A 19,477-nucleotide genomic window follows, 5' to 3' on the forward strand; every position below is an offset into this window, starting at 1 on the left:
TGGGGGTTAGTAGGGAAGAAACCTGGCTAGGAGGAGTTTTATGACATAAGTAGAGCCTTGATGATGTCACAAAGCTTTGGTTGCGCGTGGCAACTCTGTTCCACATGAAGCACTGGTCTTCTGTGAAGGTGGGCTTACTATCTTCACGGTGGCTGAGGAGGTCAGTTCAGCTCTTGGGCTCCACAACGGTTCAACTGAATTTCCAGAAGTTGGAATCTAGAGAGCCAAGATATTTTCTTTTGGTAAATATGTTTAGGAAGCAACTAGGACCTCTGTAACCAAGAAAGGTTTCTTTCAAATCTGCTCTGGGTCCAAAATTTATGTCGTTAACAGCTCCTATATTTGATAGCTGGGGGACGGTTAATGTCAGGTATTCTCCCCACCCTATCTTTGCTAAAAATGTCCAATTCCTTAGTCTACTTAAATCTCAGAGATCCTCTTTGTCCATATGTGTTTTAAAAGATAATTATTTCTAATAGGTGCTGTTGCACAGATTGATGTTTCTTTCTTTTGGCAGTTTGACTCACAGTACTCACTTCTCTAATGAAGATACAGAATATCTTTATGTAATCAACCTGGATCTGGATCAGGAGACACAATAGAGAGAGCCAGTGGACTGGAGTGCCATGACCTTGGGCAGGTGGTTATAGATCAGCCAACTAACCAGTAGCTTGAGTGGTAAGGAGAGGAGTGGCTGTTCTTTGAATTCTTTGCCATCTGTTCAGATATTTCTTTCTCACTTTAGGTATAGGCATAGCTTCCTCTCTCATTGATATAGTAAGTAAGGAAGTAGGTTTCTCAGTAGAGGTCAATTGCATTTTGCATCAGGAATATGTCTCTGATACACATATACTGAGCTGTAGACAAGAGTTTGATAATTTTCCTATTAATTTCTTAAGAACATATTCCATTTATGTATCCAAATCTATTCAGCCCTGCCTTTTTCACCTGCTCCAAAGTTATTCCTAAAAAGAGCCTTGACCTCACATCCTCACCTTCTTATCCTTGCAGGCACTTATGGTGGAGGAAACCACTTTGTGTCTGATTTAAACTGAAGAGTTCTTCCTATGCAGAGATTGGCAGCTATGAAGCCCAAGCACAGAAACAGAGCCAAGAGAGAGTGGAACAGGAGTGCTGTGGCCTACCTCAGTAAGTCTCCCGCCATGATGAAGATGCCACTTAGTATGAGAGGCATGCCATATCTCCAGAGGAAGAATGGGCCATCGCTCCAGAAGCAAAAACTTAGTAAGCCTTTTGAGGCCCTGGAGAATATTGTTGGCCGCAGAATTTCTCATGGCTGGAAGGAAGCCAATGAACCAGTCACCCATTGGTAAGCCATCATTCTAGATCAACTGCCAACATATCCCTCTTTCTATTTGTTGAAATATGATGGGATTGATTGTGTCTATGGCTTGGAGCTTCATAGTCATGAAAGGATTTTAAACCTGAAGATCCTGCCTAATAATGTGCCATTTCCTCAGGTGACAGACACTCATCTCTCAAACACCATAGTTGGCAGAGCAGTGAAACATACATTCATGGGCACAAATGGCTCTAAGAATGACTGGAACGGGATGGTCCTAGAAGAGGTGCCAATCATGAAGACCTGGTTTTATAATACCTACAAGAAAGATCCGGTCTTGTACATTTACCACCTCCTGGATGACTACCTGGAAGGCAACATCCACATCATGCCAGGCTCTAAGGAAGAGTGGAGTGGCGTGGTCCCAGATGAGGTGCAGACCATAACGACCTGTTTCTACATTGTCAACGAGAATGATCCGGTCCTGTACCTTTACCACCATCATGATGATTCCATTGAAGGCAACCTCCACATCACGCCTGAATGTCCTCCAGTAGAGGTGACTTTGGAATTAGGCAGGGATTCCTTGGAGGGCAAAAGAGTGCAGTACAACAAAAAAGATGGAACCCAAGAGATAGGTAAAATTATTTGCCAAGTTCCCAACAAACCTTCTGTGTATTTCATCAAGTTTGATAATGACTTCCATATCTATGTCTATGATTTGGTGAAGATCTGTTAAAGTGAAATTCTCAAATTTTGAGGGGCAGACTTAATTCTCTCTTTGGGAATGTGTTTTTTCAGAGATACCTCAGGTCTTCTATGAATCCTGGTATCTTTCCAATGGATTATTCTTTCTCAAAGAATAAAAAATTGTTAACATGTTGTGTTATTTGGTCAATGATGGATTGTGTTTGGTGGATGGGGCATCACAGAAATACATGCCTCAAAACAAAGCAGGATTTATGGTCTTTTCCCCTTGGAGAGTAAAGGACTGGGGATGCGTGGTGTGGTAAAGGACAAGATGGCTGTCAAGGAAGCAGTGGAGAGGGGACAAAAAGTTGTATGATCTCGGGGCGGTATGAAGCTTGAGGGAAAACCATGTCAAATGGAAAGATGTGACCGATATCAGCGTGAGGTATTGGGACTTAAGAGGATAAAGAGTACATTAATCAGGAAGGTACACAAATGTATACTCCAAATCAGAGAAAATTAGGTTTCATTTGATGAATGGTTTAATTCGTACTGGCTGTAAGTCAAAGGATGTTTGATCTCCACTAGAGCATGTTGCTTAGTGAAAAGTGTCTCCGCTCAGTTGCTCTTCTCCAGTAAGTTGGACATCAAGCTACCTACTTAGTTTTGCCAGAATTCTGTATGCCACCTACTTTGTCATGCCTGGATTCGGTATGCCTTGAACTCTCATAGGTCTTATCCATGCCATCCAACCCTTGTCAGTTCATTTAAATAATTGCCCTGCCATATCTGGAAAACAGTGTTCCCTTTCATTGATCATGTTCTGTAGTACTTGGGCTATAAAACTCATGAACACACTCACCCACACACAGGATAAACATGTACATATGATGCCCACTAGTGTGTGACATGCACACATATGATGAATGCACCGAACTCCATAATATCAGTAAAGTAGGGAATCCATGATGCTAGGTGGAGTCTGGCAAAGACCCCACACACCCATCAAACCGCCAAATACCAGTATGGTACTGATGTCTGACTCCCATTCTTTAAGGAACCTGCCATCCTGTAACTGGGCTATTTTTGGTTCCTTCATCTTCACAAACTTGGTTAAAATGTTAGAGTTGTCAAACTGGGAGTTAGGGTCCAGCATGTAGATCAGCTGTCCCAGGTCAGGTGATTTGGCTACAATTTGGGTGAGAAATTGTACCAGGGAATTCTGGTACACCCTCTCCTCTTCTTCTCCCTGTCCTCATCATCACTCTTGTGGGTGGGCCTGGAGCACAAAGAAGGTAAAATGGAATAAGCCTCCTCCTTAGTGGAAAACCTTGTCAATCCTTAATTTGACCTGACTCTCTGAGGGAATGCAGCACATTTTTTCCTACTAGGTCTCCTCATTCATTTGTTCACTCATTTTTCCAATGAATGATTGAATTCATCCATTCTTCCTTGTCTCTCTCTCTTCTTTCTTCCCTTCTTCCATTTCCCCCTTGATTGTAGAAATTTGAGCAGCAGGGCTGCATCCCCATGGGGCCGCCTTGTAAGGTTATGCTCCGAAATAACAACACAAAACTATTCATTTCAACACTGCCTGCCCCATTATTTTCACCCTCTTAACCCATGTCTAATAATGTATGTTGCAGCACGAGGTGCGCTTACAAGGAAAGATTTAGCATGTCTGACCTGGTGGCTGGCTGTATCGCCATCTGCCTCAGAGTGCAGAGCTACCATTTCTGCCCATGGGAGAGGTGCATGGCATCTCTAAGCTCAATTCCTATTCCTCCCAGCATTCTCTTATGTTTATTCCACCCACCTATGTTCTAACCTTTCAGGCCAAACAGTTTCTTTATTTAATTAACCAATGACCTATACTCCATCATTACTCCTATTTCTGTTTAAACAAGAACAGAATCTTTAACTTTAACATAGCAAAATTACATATAACAAAACAGTTATCAAGCAAGAATTACAGTTACAATATTTATATCTATTTTTTCTCTTATCATAACAATGGAAAACTATAACTATCTATCTATTCTTCAACTCCATCAGAGACTCCAGAATAATACAGTATTACCTAAGCAAACAAAAAGTAAGCCATTTTCAAACTCTAGAAATGACAGAGACATCTCGCTGCCTGGACAGTCACCCAAAGTTCCTCTGTACCGTTGGTGTTTCCATCCTCAGCCTACAGGCCCATAGTTTCCAGCAGACATTTCCATGAAGCAGGAAATTTCAAAGGCAGTCACTATCTGCTTGTCTTGAAGAATGTTTTGCTGACCCTTTCCTGAATCAGGAACATGAAAAGATCATCTCACCTTTAGGCAAGTTCAGTAGTCCTCTCTCTGAGTGTTTTCTGTGTACAGTTTATGCAACAATCCAGGCAAGAGCAGTTTCTTCCCCAAATGGCTATCAAACTCCATAAGGATCCTCTTTGATGCCCATCTTCTTCCTGAAGTAGATATGTGCTGCCAAGAGTAGAGTGTCTCACTGTCATGAAAAACCCTAAGGTACTAAAACATTAAATAGCCTATTTTGTAGTCTAGAGAGATATGAATAATGCCTATCTAACTGAAATATATATATCTGTGTAGCTAGAAAATCTAACTAACATGACTACAAACTTGACGATTATTAATGATTATCCATTAATAACCTATATACATTATATTTTTAAATGAACTACACAATCACAATACCTTAATTAAGATCAAAAATGCATATACATATAACAAAATTGACCTAAAATCTCTATCAGTAAAGCAAAATCTATACTAATGCAAATATTCATATCTATATCACATCCCACTTTAAATGTCAAAGAACTTTTATAAGCCATATTTGGGAACGTGGGTGCAGTTTTTTCTCTCCAAAATGCTTCCTGCTGAATGGTGGCATCATTATTGATTGATCTCAGTTGGCAGTTGAGCGAAGCAATTTTTTCAAGGTGTTCACAGCAACCTTTAAGTAGGGCGTGGTCCATCCTACCATGTTAGGATAGAGGCATCCACAGACTATCACCCTCTGTGAAATCAAAATAGAAACTCCTTTCCAAAGCATCATGTCCTTAGATCCAAATTTCAAAGTCAAGGCATTTTCAAAATATCTATGTTGGATTATTTCAGCACCTTTTATAAAGAAACATCTTTGAGCAGCTATTGCTACTGCCTCAAAATTCAAATGATTCAAAAAGAGCATAATAGCCTACAATATCAAAATTCGCTGTGAATTTTCCATCTTTTTGCGCTTCAATTTAACCTCTATTTTGTTTATTTTTTCCTTTTTATTTTTTCCTTTTGAGACAGGTTCTCTGTATCTTTGACCTGGAATAACTCTGTATACCTGTCTGTCCTTGAAGTCTCAGAGATCTGCCTCTCTCTTCCTTTCAGGCATTGGGATTAAAGGTGTATGCTACTACACATTGAACTCACAAAGATCTGTTTGTCTCTGCCTTCAAGGCACTGGGATTAAAGGCGTGTGCTACCTCACCTTGAAGGTACAGAGGTCAATCTCCCTCCGCCTCCCATGTGTTGGGTTTACAGGTGTGTACTACCACACCCAACAACTCTCTTCCTTTTTTTAACTTTAAGAACTTCAAATTTTAGCCTGCACATATTTTTAACACACTGTAAATCATTTAAAAATTTTCTTTGTCTTTGAATCTCTCTTTACTCTATTTCTCTCTCTGTTTTTCTGACCACATGAGTCTTTCATTTACCAAGCAATCTCAGTAGGACTAAAGCCGTGGCTTTGCTGGCCTGATGTTGCCCATTCCTTAGCTTTCTGCCATTCCAACCTTGTGGCTGAGGTACCGAACAGAGCCGCATTCAGTGCCACAAGTCTACAGTGTTTCAAGGTCCTTGCCATCATATGGCTGCAACAGACAACACTCAAGCCCTCTTTCTGTAGCTGGCCCTCCATCCTCAAACAGTCAGAGTTTGCCCAGGCAGGATGGCCCAGAAAGCCGGCATTTTAAAACAACACAGTTTTTTTTCCTGCTACTGCTGAAAACATACAAGCATTCAGTTGGCTTTTATCAACACCATTTAAATGTTGTGTGGCAGGACCTCTTAAGGGCTGCAGGGTTTTGCAGCTGAAGCTGAGTCAGCAAGCCTCTTTTAGATGAGAGCCCTTGCTTTCTTCTAGCAAGCAGAGCAGACCGAGAAATCCCTGCTACCAAGAAAACATGCTTTACTCTTTCCCAAGCTTTCTCAGGCTTTCAGTGGATTCAGTTGTCCACAAGGCTGCAAGCCATTCTGTAGTTATTTGAGCAGCGAGGCTGTGTCCCCAGCACCACGGCCGCATGAATGTTATGCCTGAAATAAATACACAAAAACTGTATTCTTTTAAACACTGCTGTCCCATTAGATTCAGCATTTTAACCCATTTCTAATAATCAGTGTAGTATAACGAGGTGCACTTACCAGGAAAAATTCAGCATGTCTGACATGGTGGCTGGCTGCATCGACATCTGCCTCAGAGAGCAGAGCTATGGCATCTGCCGGGGAGAGGGGAGCATGGCTTCTCTGAGCTCACTACCTCTTCCTCCCGGCATTCTATTTTGTTTACTCCACCTACCTATGTTATAACCTATCAGCTGAAGCGGATTCTTTCTTTAATTAATCAATAAACTTCTTCTGTCACTTTATCCTTTCAACAGCTTGCCCATAGAAATCTCCCATGTGTCTTCTGTTGTATAATCTTTCATTTGTAAAGAACTTGCACTCTCAGGGGAGGATTTTTCTGACATCTCTGTGGATGGAGATCATATGAGGAAGATCAGATGAGCAACCATGACAACTCTAATGATGTAGAGTTAGGTGGACCTAAGATTGAAGGCTGACATTCCTGTGCTATGCATCAGATGCCCCTGAACTCTGGCCCTGTTGACAGACAGGCAGACATCAAGTTGGTCACACATACTTAACTCATTCAGGTTCACAGATACTGTAAATGGAGTTTTAATTCTTCTCCTAAACTAATAAAAAAACCAAGATTAGGAGAAGCGAAGAGCCTGAGTAAGGCCTCAAAATGGGTCATTTTGCAAAGGAAAGGTTACCTGCCTCCATGTATGCTGTCTCCATTTCTTAGTCAAATCCATCCTTCCAGTGTCTCGCTAACAGATAACCATAGGATTGAACCCAACTGCCTTTGATTTCTGAAATAAGTGCTGTCCCCTTAAGGTCTCATAACAGCACAGGAAGGTTTGTAAGACTGTCCCAGCAACAATTTAAAGCAATTCTAGGACACCAAAGATGCAGCAAATTTGGTTAATTGGTAATATAGATCGTTCTGATGGGACAAAATAATTTAGAATTAAAAAAAAAAACAGATTGGTGTACTCACGATGAATTTATGTGATATGGCACACACAGGCTTCTGGTTCTGAATACTTCATGCTCGGTGGGTTTTGGAGATTGTCGTGACCCTGAACCTAGCTGGAGGCTTTGGGGCCTTGAAAGGACAAGACTTAATATTTCAGGACATCCTTGTACTTGGTGCCCACTGTTTACTGATTTCCTTACAGAGAATGAGCAGCCATCTACTCCTGCTGTCATGCCTTCCTCACATGAAGAGAGAGAAGATCCTATACACACAGGTCGCTTGTATCACATGTGAAGGCATAACTCACAAACAAACTCCCACAGCAGTTTAGAATTGTGATTAATAGAATGATTAGTTCTTGAAAGGGGAAAAACTTAGAGATCACAATCCCTTACCAAAGCCCTCTGCAGGATCAGAAAAGGAGCCTAGTAGCCGGAAGGGAAGCTCAAGCAAGAGATCAAGCTGAAGGTAGAAGTTGCTTTTTAAAAGAGAGAGAGACCACAACTCAATGGGCTGGTATCTCAGTGGCTATTCAGGAAACATCACAGAGAAAGGATCTGCTTCATGCATGAGAGTCACCGATGAGAGTCACCCTTTAAGAAAAAAACCCATCAAAACTCCCAATAACATCATCAGCATTCAACAACATGTCTATGATTTCTTTGCCTTGCCTTTGATTGTGCAGTAAATGATGCTGATAGTTAATCTGTGCAATTAATGCAAATTTCCTTGTAACTGACTAGACAGAATTGACAGGTTATCTTAAACACAGCAGGGAGTCACTCTACGATGGAACTGGTTCATCATCACCTGTGTGACAGTGACATAATTGAGATCTTTCATTTGCCTATAAATCTCATTATGTTCAACATGATATGTTGTCATACAGATTTCTTAGGGTTTTGTCCCACTGGTGGTTTCTTTGGTATGCTTACATAATTTTTGCCAGATCCAGTAAGTTTTGCCATGCACTCTCAGCTCCACGTCATTGTGTTCCCCTTATGTTCCAGTCCAGGCATTTTAGACCTCTTGTAACTGTTGTAAGAGTATCTCATGTTCCACCTAAATGATTTAGGATTTTATTTAGGCTGGGTTTTATCTTCCATCACTGATTTCATTGACTTTCCTTGGGCGTAATTCCTGGGACACTGAGCCTAACTCCTGGGGGATTCCTCCAGTTATTTCTCCTTTCTTAGATAGTTTACACTCTCACTATTACTGTGAGAGTGTTTCTGTAGCAAATATTCTTCTCAAGATGAGAAGAAACTTCAATATTACAATCCATTTGTTATTGTGATTTAAATACACACACACAAACACACAATAGTTAATGCACATACACTGATGATATCTCAATTTATTGGGCCATTCTGAGGATGTCAATATCGATATCTCTCGAGTGGTTCTCAGTAGGCTATAGGGTGACCCTCTCTAGGTACTGAAGCATGGGGGAGAAGTTGACCGCACTGTGACATGTCCCTAGGAACTATGTGTGCCTTGTCCCATAGTCAGACTGATGACTGACTATCTTGAAAACCACCATGGAACTTTTGTTTGGCAAATGATGGAGATCAAGTCAGGGTCAAAATCAGAAAACTAGATGGAGCTTCCAAGCTCCAGTGGAAGAGCAGATGGATGGAGAAAAAGAGCAAGGATGTCAGGAATATAAGGGCTTGGTCCACACTATGAGACACTGTGCCTGAACTAAGGGGATTTCAACTAATCCAGTGACCTGGGAATGAAAGAACATGGGATCAAACTGGAAGCTCTGAATGTGGCTGACAATTGGGGCAGACGGAGAATCCAAAGATAATGGCACTTGCAATTGTCTGCATATCATACACTGGCTTTTTGTGATCATAATTTTTGTGGATGCATACCTTGCTAAATCTGGATGAATGAAGGGTGGGCTTGGACTTCCCACAGCTCAAAGTACCCTGCCCTCTATTTGGACTGGTGTTTGAGTGGAGAGGTTTATTTGCGCAGCAAGAAGAATGTGGGAGGAGGAAGAGAAGTGGAAAGTTTGATAATTATTATTATGAAGTAATGGAAAAATCAATAGAAAATAACCAATGAGGACATTGGAGCTAGGAAAAAAACATTCCTATGAGTTGTTGACTCAGACCAAAAATTATTTTACAGAAAAAAAAACACATAAAGGGGTTGAGTTACTTGGAAAATATGACTCAAGTAATTGGGAAGAAGATTGGGGTTTTTATTTTGGGTCTTCATGGGGCTGTATGAGCAGCATTTTAGGACCTGTATGCTGGATATTTCTGGGGGTTAGTAGGGAAGAAACCTGGCTAGGAGGAGTTTTATGACATAAGTAGAGCCTTGATGATGTCACAAAGCTTTGGTTGGGGGTGGCAACTCTGTTCCACATGAAGCACTGGTCTTCTGTGAAGGTGGGCTTACTATCTTCACGGTGGCTGAGGAGGTCAGTTCAGCTCTTGGGCTCCACAACTGTTCAACCGAATTTCCAGAAGTAGGAATCTAGAGAGCCAAGATATTTTCTTTTGGTAAATATGTTTAGGAAGCAACTAGGACCTCTGTAGTCAAAGAAAGGTTTCTTTCAAATCTGCTCTGGGTCCAAAATTTATGTCGTTAACAGCTCCTATATTTGATAGCTGGGGGACGGTTAATGTCAGGTATTCTCCCAGCTCTATCTTTGCTAAAAATGTCCAATTCCTCAGTCCACATAAATGGCAAAGATCCTCTTTGTCCATATGCGTTTTAAAAGATAATTATTTCTAATAGGTGCTGTTGCACAGATTAATGTTTCTTTCTTTTGGCAGTTTGACTCACAGTACTCACTTCTCTAATGAAGATACAGAATATCTTTATGTAATCAACCTGGATCTGGATCAGGAGACACAATAGAGAGAGCCAGTGGACTGGAGTGCCATGACCTTGGGCAGGTGGTTATAGATCAGCCAACTAACCAGTAGCTTGAGTGGTAAGGAGAGGAGTGGCTGTTCTTTGAATTCTTTGCCATCTGTTCAGATATTTCTTTCTCACTTTAGGTATAGGCATAGCTTCCTCTCTCATTGATATAGTAAGTCAGGAAGTAGGTTTCTCAGTAGAGGTCAATTGCATTTTGCAGCAGGAATATGTCTCTGATACACATATACTGAGCTGTAGACAAGAGTTTGATTATTTTCTTATTAATTTCTTAAGAACATATTCCATTTAGGTATCCAAATCTATTCAGCCCTGCCTTTTTCACCTGCTCCAAAGTTATTCCTAAAAAGAGCCTTGACCTCACATCCTCACCTTCTTATCCTTGCAGGCACTTATGGTGGAGGAAACCACTTTGTGTCTGATTTAAACTGAAGAGTTCTTCCTATGCAGAGATTGGCAGCTATGAAGCCCAAGCACAGAAACAGAGCCAAGAGACAGTGGAACAGGAGTGCTGTGGCCTATCTCAGAATGTCTCCCGTCATGATGAAGATGCGTCTCAGTATGAGTGGCATGCCACATCTCCAGAAGAAGAATGGGCCATCGCTCCAGAAGCAAAATCTTAGTATGCCTTTTGAGGCCCTGGAGAATATTGTTGGCTGCAGAATTTCTCATGGCTGGAAGGAAGTCAATGAACCAGTCACCCATTGGAAAGCCATCATTCTAGATCAACTGCCAACATATCCCTCTCTCTATTTGTTGAAATATGATGGGATTGATTGTGTCTATGGCTTGGAGCTTCATAGTGATGAAAGGATTTTAAACCTGAAGATCCTGCCTAACAATGTGCCATTTCCTCAGGTGACAGACACTCATCTCTCAAACACCATAGTTGGCAGAGCAGTGAAACATACATTCATGGGCACAAATGGCTCTAAGAATGACTGGAACGGGATGGTCCTAGAAGAGGTGCCAATCATGAAGACCTGGTTTTATATTACCTACAAGAAAGATCCGGTCTTGTACATTTACCACCTCCTGGATGACTACCTGGAAGGCAACCTCCACATCATGCCAGGCTATAAGGAAGAGTGGAGTGGCGTGGTCCCAGATGAGGTGCAGACCATAACGACCTGTTTCTACATTGTCAACGAGAATGATCCGGTCCTGTACCTTTACCACCATCATGATGATTCCATTGAAGGCTACCTCCACATCACGCCTGAATGTCCTCCAGTAGAGGTGACTTTGGAATTAGGCAGGGATTCCTTGGAGGGCAAAAGAGTGCAGTACAACAAAAAAGATGGAACCCAAGAGATAGGTAAAATTATTTGCCAAGTTCCCAACAAACCTTCTGTGTATTTCATCAAGTTTGATAATGACTTCCATATCTATGTCTATGATTTGGTGAAGATCTGTTAAAGTGAAATTCTCAAATTTTGAGGGGCAGACTTAATGCTCTCTTTGGGAATGTGTTTTTTCAGAGATACCTCAGGTCTTCTATGAATCCTGGTATCTTTTCCAATGAATTATTCTTTCTCAAAGAATAAAAATTTGTTAACATGTTGTGTTATTTGGTCAATGATGGATTGTGTTTGGTGGATGGGGCATCACAGAAACACATGCCTCAAAACAAAGCAGGATTTATGGTCTTTTCCCCTTGGAGAGTAAAGGACTGGGCGTGCGTGGTGTGGTAAAGGACAAAATGGCTGTCAAGGAAGCAGTGGAGAGGGGACAAAAAGTTGTATGATCTCGGGGCGGTATGAAGCTTGAGGGAAAACCATGTCAAATGGAAAGATGTGACCGATATCAGCGTGAGGTATTGGGACTTAAGAGGATAAAGAGTAGATTAATCAGGAAGGGACACAAACGTATACTCAAAATCAGAGAAAATTAGGTTTCATTTGATGAATGGTTTAATTCGTACTGGCTGTAAGTCAAAGGATGTTTGATCTCCACTAGAGCATGTTGCTTAGTGAAAAGTGTCTCCGCTCAGTTGCTCTTCTCCAGTAAGTTGGACATCAAGCTACCTACTTAGTTTTGCCAGAATTCTGTCTGCCACCTACTTTGTCATGCCTGGATTCGGTATGCCTTGAACTCTCATAGGTCTTATCCATGCCATCCAACCCTTGTCAGTTCATTTAAATAATTGCCCTGCCATATCTGGAAAACAGTGTTCCCTTTCATTGATCATGTTCTGTAGTACTTGGGCTATAAAACTCATGAACACACTCACCCACACACAGGATAAACATGTACATATGATGCCCACTAGTGTGTGACATGCACACATATGATGAATGCACCCAACTCCATAATATCAGTAAAGTAGGGAATCCATGATGCTAGGTGGAGTCTGGCAAAGACCCCACACACCCATCAAACCGCCAAATACCAGTATGGTACTGATGTCTGACTCCCATCAGGTAAGGAACCTGCCATCCTGTAACTGGGCTATTTTTGGTTCCTTCATCTTCACAAACTTGGTTAAAATGTTAGAGTTGTCAAACTGGGAGTTAGGGTCCAGCATGTAGATCAGCTGTCCCAGGTCAGGTGATTTGGCTACAATTTTGGTGAGAAATTGTACCAGGGAATTCTGGCACACCCTCTCCTCTTCTTCTCCCTGTCCTCATCATCACTCTTGTGGGTGGGCCTGGAGCACAAAGAAGGTAAAATGGAATAAGCCTCCTCCTTAATGGAAAACCTTGTCAATCCTTAATTTGACATGACTCTCTGAGGGAATGCAGCACATTTTTTCCTACTAGGTCTCTTCATTTATTGGTTCACTCATTTTTCCAAGGAATGATTGAATTCATCCATTCTTCCTTGTCTCTCTCTCTTGTTTCTTCCCTTCTTCCATTTCCCCCTTGATTGTAGAAATTTGAGCAGCAGGGCTGCATCCCCATGGGGCCGCCGTGTAAGGTCATGCTCCGAAATAACAACACAAAACTATTCATTTCAACACTGCCTGCCCCATTATTTTCAGCCTCTTAACCCATGTCTAATAATGTATGTTGCAGCACGAGGTGCGCTTAGAAGGAAAGATTTAGCATGTCTGACCTGGTGGCTGGCTGTATCGCCATCTGCCTCAGAGTGCAGAGCTACCATTTCTGCCCATGGCAGAGGTGCATGGCATCTCTAAACTCAATTCCTATTCCTCCCAGCATTCTCTTATGTTTATTCCACCCACCTATGTTCTAACCTTTCAGGCCAAACAGTTTCTTATTTAATTAACCAATGACCTATACTCCATCATTACTCCTATTTCTGTTTAAACAAGAATGGAATCTTTAACTTTAACATAGCAAAATTACATATAACAAAACAGTTATCAAGCAAGAATTACAGTTACAATATTTATATCTATTTTATCTTTTATCATAACAATGGAAAACTATAACTATCTATCTATCCTTCAACTCCATCAGAGACTCCAGAATAATACAGTATAACCTAAACAAACAAAAAGTAAGCCATTTTCAAACTCTAGAAATGACAGAGACATCTCGCTGCCTGGACAGTCACCCAAAGTTCCTCTGTACCGTTGGTGTTTCCATCCTCAGCCTACAGGCCCATAGTTTCCAGCAGACATTTCCATGAAGCAGGAAATTTCAAAGGCAGTCACTATCTGCTTGTCTTGAAGAATGTTTTGCTGACCCTTTCCTGAATCAGGAACACGAAAAGATCATCTCACCTTTAGGCAAGTTCAGTAGTCCTCTCTCTGAGTGTTTTCTGTGTACAGTTTATGCAACAATCCAAGCAAGAGCAGTTTCTTCCCCAAATGGCTATCAAACTCCATAAGGATCCTCTTTGATGCCCATCTTCTTCCTGAAGTAGATATGTGCTGCCAAGAGTAGAGTGTCTCACTGTCATGAAAAACCCTAAGGTACTAAAACATTAAATAGCCTATTTTGTAGTCTAGAGAGATATGAATAATGCCTATCTAAGTGAAATATATATCTATGTAGCTAGAAAATCTAACTAACATGACTACAAACTTGACTATTATTAATGATTATCCATTAATAACCTATATACATTATATTTTTAAATGAACTACACAATCACAATACCTTAATTAAGATCAAAAATGCATATACATATAACAAAATTGACCTAAAATCTCTATCAGTAAAGCAAAATCTATACTAATGCAAATATTCATATCTATATCACATCCCACTTTAAATGTAAAAGAACGTTTATAAGCCATATTTGGGAATGTGGGTGCAGTTTTTTCTCTCCAAAATGCTTCCTGCTGAATGGTGGCATCATTATTGATTGATCTCAGTTGGCAGTTGAGCGAAGCAATTTTTTAAAGGTGTTCACAGCAACCTTTAAGTAGGGCGTGGTCCATCCTACCATATTAGTATAGAGGCATCCACAGACTATCACCCTCTGTGAAAACAAAATAGAAACTCCTTTCCAAAGCATCATGTCCTTAGATCCAAATTTCAAAGTCAAGGCATTTTCAAAATATCTATGTTGGATTATTTCAGCAGCTTTTATAAAGAAACATCTTTTAGCAGCTATTGCTACTGCCTCAAAATTCAAATGATTCAAAAAGAGCATAATAGCATACAATATCAAAATTCGCTGTGAATTTTCCATCTTTGTGCGCTTCAATTTAACCTCTATTTTGTTTATTTTTCCTTTTTATTTTTTGCCTTTTGAGACAGGTTCTCTGTATCTTTGACCTGGAATAACTCTGTAAACCTGTCTGTCCTTGAAGTCTCAGAGATCTGCCTCTCTCTGCCTTTCAGGCATTGGGATTAAAGGTGTATGCTACTACACATTGAACTCACAAAGATCTGTTTGTCTCTGCCTTCAAGGCACTGGGATTAAAGGCGTGTGCTACCTCACCTTGAAGGTACAGAGGTCAATCTCCCTCTGCCTCCCATGTGTTGGGTTTACAGGTGTGTACTACCACACCCAACAACTCTCTTCCTTTTTTTAACTTTAAGAACTTCAAATTTTAGCCTGCACATATTTTTAACACACTGTAAATCATTTAAAAATTTTCTTTGTCTTTGAATCTCTCTTTACTCTATTTCTCTCTCTGTTTTTCTGACCACATGAGTCTTTCATTTACCAAGCAATCTCAGTAGGACTAAAGCCGTGGCTTTGCTGGCCAGATGTAGCCCATTCCTTAGCTTTCTGCCATTCCAACCTTGTGGCTGAGGTACCGAACAGAGCCGCATTCAGTGCCACAAGTCTACAGTGTTTCAAGGTCCTTGCCATCAAAGAGGCTGCAACAGACAACACTCAAGCCCTCTTTCTGTAGCTGGCCCTCCTTCCTCAAACAGTCAGAGTTTGCCCAGGCAGGATGGCCCAGAAAGCCGGCATTTTAAAACAACACAGTTTTTTTTCCTGCTACTGCTGAAAACATACAAGCATTCAGTTGGCTTTTATCAACAACATTTAACTGTTTTGTGGCAGGACCTCTTAAGGGCTGCAGGGTTTTGCAGCTGAAGCTGAGTCAGCAAGCCTCTTTTAGATGAGAGCCCTTGCTTTCTTCTAGCAAGCAGAGCAGACCGAGAAATCGCTGCTACCAAGAAAACATGCTTTACACTTTCCCAAGCTTTCTCAAGCTTTCAGTGGATTCAGTTGTCCACAAGGCTGCAAGCCATTCTGTAGTTATTTGAGCAGCAAGGCTGTGTCCCCAGCACCACGGCCGCATGAAGGTTATGCCTGAAATAAATACACAAAAACTGTATTCTTTTAAACACTGCTGGCCCAATAGATTCAGCATTTTAACCCATTTCTAATAATCAGTGTAGTATAATGAGGTGCACTTACCAGGAAAAATTCAGCATGTCTGACATGGTGGCTGGCTGCATCGACATCTGCCTCAGAGAGCAGAGCTATGGCATCTGCCGGGGAGAGGGGAGCATGGCTTCTCTGAGATCACTACCTCTTCCTCCCGGCATTCTATTTTGTTTACTCCACCTACCTATGTTCTAACCTATCAGCTGAAGCGGATTCTTTCTTTAATTAATCAATAAACTTCTTCTGTCACTTTATCCTTTCAACAGCTTGCCCATATAAATCTCCCATGTGTCTTCTGTTGTATAATCTTTCATTTGTAAAGAACTTGCACTCTCAGGGGAGGATTTTTCTGACATCTCTGTGGATGGAGATCATATGAGGAAGATCAGATGAGCAACCATGACAACTCTAATGCTGTAGAGTTAGGTGGACCAGAGATTGATGGCTGACATTCCTGTGCTATGCATCAGATGCCCCTGAACTCTGGCCCTGTTGACAGACAGGCAGACATCAAGTTGGTCACACATACTTAACTCATTCGGGTTCACAGATACTGTAAAAGGAGTTTTAATTCTTCTCCTAAACTAATAAAAAAACCAAGATTAGGAGAAGAGAAGAGCCTGAAGTAAGGCCTCAAAATGGGTCATTTTGCAAAGGAAAGGTTACCTGCCTCCATGTATGCTGTCTCCCTTTCTTAGTCAAATCCATCCTTCCATTGTCTAGCTCACAGCTAACCATAGGATTGAACCCAACTGCCTTTGATTTCTGAAATAAGTGCTGTCCCCTTAAGGTCTCATAACAGCACAGGAAGGTTTGTAAGACTGTCACAGCAACAATTTAAAGCAATTCTAGGACACCAAAAATGCATCAAATTTGGTTAATTGGTAATATAGATCGTTCTGATGGGACAAAATAATTTAGAATTGAAAAAAAACAGATTGGTGTACTCACGATGAATTTACATGATATGGCACAAACAGGCTTCTGGTTCTGAATACTTCATGCTCGGTGGGTTTTGGAGATTGTTGTGACCCTGAACCTAGTTGGAGGCTCTGGGGCCTTGAAAGGACAAGACTTAATATTTCAGGACATCCTTGTACTTGGTCCCCACTGTTTACTGCTTTCCTTACAGAGAATGAGCAGCCATCTACTCCTGCTGCCATGCCTTCCCCACATGAACAGAGAGAAGACCCTATACACACAGGTCGCTTGTATCACATGTGAAGGCATAACTCACAAACAAACTCCCACAGCAGTTTAGAATTGTGATTAATAGAATGATTAGTTCTTGAAAGGGGAAAAACTTAGAGATCACAATCCCAACAAAAGCCCTCTGCAGCATCAGAAAAGGAGCCTATTAGCCGGAAGGGAAGCTCAAGCAAGAGATCAAGTTGAAGGTAGAAGTTGCTTTTTAAAAGAGAGAGAGACCACAACTCAATGGGCTGGTATCTCAGTGGCTATTCAGGAAACATCACAGAGAAAGGACCTGCTTCATTCATGAGAGTCACCGATGATTTCCCTTTAAGAAAAAAACCCATCAAAACTCCCAATAACATCATCAGCATTCAACAACATGTCTATGATTTCTTTGCCTTGCCTTTGATTGTGCAGTAAATGATGCTGATAGTTAATCTGTGCAATTAATGCAAATTTCCTTGTAACTGACTAGACAGAATTGACAGGTTATCTTAAACACAGCAGGGAGTCACTCTACGATGGAACTGGTTCATCATCACCTGTGTGACAGTGACATAATTGAGATCTTTCCTTTGTCTATAAATCTCATTATGTTCAACATGATATGTTGTCATACAGATTTCTTAGGGTTTTGTCCCACTGGTGGTTTCCTTGGTATGCTTACATAATTTTTTCCAGATCCAATCAGTTTTGACATGCACTCTCAGCTCCACGTCATTGTGTTCCCCTTATGTTCCAGTCCAGGCATTTTAGACCTCTTGTAACTGTTGTAAGAGTATCTCATGTTCCACCTAAATGATTTAGGGTTTTATTTAGGCTGGGTTTTATCTTCCATCACTGAGTTCATTGACTTTCCTTGGGTGTAATTCCTGGGACACTGAGCCTAACTCCTGGGGGATTCCTCCAGTTATTTCTCCTTTCTTAGATAGTTTACACTCTCATTATTACTGTGAGAGTGTTTCTGTAGCAAATATTCTTCTCAAGATTAGAAGAAACTTCAATGTTACAATCCATTTGTTATTGTGATTTAAATACACACACACAAACACACACAAGTTAATGCACATACACTGATGATATCTCAATTTATGGGGCCATTCTGGGGATGTCAAGATCGATATCTCTCGAGTGGTTCTCAGAAGGCCATAGGGTGACCCTCTCTAGGTACTTAAGCAGGGAGGAGAAGTTGACCGCACTGTGACATGTCCCTAGGAACTATGTGTGCCTTGTCCCATAGTCAGACTGATGACTGACTATCTTGAAAACCACCATGGAACTTTTGTTTGGCAAATGATGGAGATCAAGTCAGGGTCAAAATCAGAAAACTAGATGGAGCTTCCAAGCTCCAGTGGAAGAGCAGATGGATGGAGAAAAAGAGCAAGGATGTCAGGAATATAAGGGCTTGGTCCACACTATGAGACACCGTGCCTGAACTAAGAGGATTTCAACTAATCCAGTGACCTGGGAATGAAAGAACATGGGATCAAACTGGAAGCTGTGAATGTGGCTGACAATTGTGGCAGACGGAGAAGCTAAAGATAATGGCACTTGCAATTGTCTGCATATCATACACTGGCTTTTTGTGATCATATTTTTTGTGGATGCATACCTTGCTAAATCTGGATGGATGAAGGGTGGGCTTGGACTTCCCACAGCTCAAAGTACCCTGCCCTCTATTTGGACTGGTGTTTGAGTGGAGAGGTTTATTTGCAGAGCAAGAAGAATGTGGGAGGAGGAAGAGAAGTGGAAAGTTTGATAATTATTATTATGAAGTAATGGAAAAATCAATAGAAAATAACCAATGAGGACATTGGAGCTAGGGAAAAAAAACATTCATGTGAGTTGTTGACTCAGACCAAAAATTATTTTACAGAAAAAAAAAACACATAAAGGGTTTGAGTTACTTGGAAAATATGACTCAAGTAATTGGGAAGAAGATTGGGGTTTTTATTTTGGGTCTTCATAGGGCTGTATGAGCAATATTTTAGGACCTGTATGCTGGATATTTCTGGAGGTTAGTAGGGAAGAAACCTGGCTAGGAGGAGTTTTATGACATAAGTAGAGCCTTGATGATGTCACAAAGCTTTGGTTGAGGGTGGCAACTCTGTTCCACATGAAGCACTAGTCTTCTGTGAAGGTGGGCTTACTATCTTCACGGTGGCTGTGGAGGTCAGTTCAGCTCTTGGGCTCCACAACTGTTCAACCGAATTTCCAGAAGTTGGAATCTAGAGAGCCAAGATATTTTCTTTTGGTAAATATGTTTAAAAAGCAACTAGGACCTCTGTAGTCAAA

This window comes from Microtus pennsylvanicus (assembly GCF_037038515.1).
Source record: "Microtus pennsylvanicus isolate mMicPen1 chromosome Y unlocalized genomic scaffold, mMicPen1.hap1 SUPER_Y_unloc_3, whole genome shotgun sequence".
NCBI classification, from domain to species: Eukaryota; Metazoa; Chordata; class Mammalia; order Rodentia; family Cricetidae; genus Microtus; species Microtus pennsylvanicus.